We start from the raw sequence: 2,192 nt of genomic DNA on the forward strand, positions 1-2,192 counted from the left end.
TAGACAAACATAATCTTATATGAATAGTTATAAACCTATAACCCTAAATACTATATAATCCGATGGAAGATATAGGGGGGCTTATTATCAAAAGTTGTTGGTAATTTAGTTTTGTTTTTTGTTATAATCTCATTTCACATATATCTTAACTATTCTTAAATTTAATCAACTTAATTAACCGCATAGTTGTATAATTTACATGTCTTACAGAATGATTGAATATAATCATTCAAGAATCTAATATTATGCAAGAGGATTATTAAATTTTAAGAAGTATTAGAAGTATCTGCTATATAAACAATACGATAGTTAAACATATAATTATTGTACCATCGCATTTTCGAGCGAGCTAAATAGGAAAAGTATAATTACGTACTACATAAATAGAAGTATTATTATTATTACTTCGTGATATCGAGGGCCGACTGTAGGGCGCGGCCCCAGCGACCCGGCAGATCGAAGGAGTTCTGTCCTGCCCACCAGAACTAACTAAATTACCGAACATCAGATTTTCATCTTCAGACTCCTTCTGCAGTTGATCAAACTCATCAAGTTTCATATCCTCAGCCTGGCCAATTCCCATTTTCTTATATATTCAATATATAAGATTTATATGTCATATGACTATGGTCATGACCACAGAATAAAATCATATAAGAATTGAGTTATATTATATATATTATGATATATAAAATTAAGGTTATGTTTCAATAAAAGGATTCATTAACTTAATAGCTAGCTAGCTAGCTATCTAATACCTCTATATATAACCCAATTATCAGAATGCTAATATATAATCGAACTTATTATTAAATTATATCCCCCCTTCGGGGAGACTAAATTATATGATCGACATTTATATATATAACTTTCCTAGACCAGTATTTATATATTAATAGGCTTAAGTATAGAAAGCCATTTATATATATATTGGACTATCTCTTCATAAATTATCCATTAAAAAATCAAATAGAATAAGTAAACTCTTTTACATAAATAATAATAGATCGAACAATTCGATTAGATTTATAAGCGTTTATCTCTATATGATCTATAAGTTAAATTTACCAAAGCATTAATAGATATAATAAAAAATATACAGTTACTATCTATGGGGAATAGATAATTTATAAGTATCTGTTAACCACCAAAAACACGAACAAAATATAAAAGATTTCTAAATATTTATTGACTATATTAATTAAGATCTAATATGAAGGAAGATTTAATAATACCAGGTTTATTATGTAATCTCACAAATAAGTTATGACAAATATTATAACTCATAATGAAATATCATCTATACCATCTAATACATATTATATTATTAATAATTTTGATATATTAGTTATAGCTTTATTCTTTAGGGAAGGAGAATGGGCCTGGAAAGAAAAACAATATGGGCCAGGCGGCCTGTTCTTGACTGAAGCAGGTAGTTTATAGATCGGCAGCCTTGGTAAGCCGATGTGGGCCAAGGGAATTGTGGACATGAAGGGTCTGTGCTCTTTTCCTGGGGATCCACCGCGGAACGAGTAGTACGTAGCATTGGCCAATATATATTGCGTACATGTCCCAGGGAATTCCGTTGGAGTCACCACTCACCTTGTCATCGTACGACTCAATTTGTTTGTAGAGCCCGCAATTGCAGCAGTCTTTGCTGGCCGTTCTCTAGGGGAACCAATGAAAGACGGTCAAGGTACCCGTGTTGTGCCTGGGAAATTACACCACGACATGTGGATCCAGATGTGGAGCCAGATGTGGAGCCAGATATGGTGTGGATTCAGATAAATATGGTGTGGTTCCAGATATGGACGTGAATTCCTGACATGAAGGATGAATTAATGACATGGTGTGAGTTCCTGACATGAATGTAATTCCAGATATGGATGTAATTCCAGATATGGATGTAATTCCTGACATATGTGTGAATTCCACACATGGATGTGAATTCCAGATATGGATGTGAATTCCAGACATAATTTTAATTCCAGAAATGACGTGAATTCCAGTCATGGAAGTGATTTCCAGATATGGGCGTGAATGTGGATTTCTGACATGGATGTGAATTCCAGATATGGATGTCATTCCTGACATGGACGTGAGTTCCTGACATGGACATTTCAGACATAGATGTGAGTTCCAGATATGGTGTGAATCCAGACATAGATGTGAGTTCCAGATATGGTGTGAAT

The sequence above is a fragment of the Metschnikowia bicuspidata genome (assembly GCF_001664035.1).
Source record: "Metschnikowia bicuspidata var. bicuspidata NRRL YB-4993 chromosome Unknown METBIscaffold_3, whole genome shotgun sequence".
Lineage (NCBI taxonomy): Eukaryota > Fungi > Ascomycota > Pichiomycetes > Serinales > Metschnikowiaceae > Metschnikowia > Metschnikowia bicuspidata.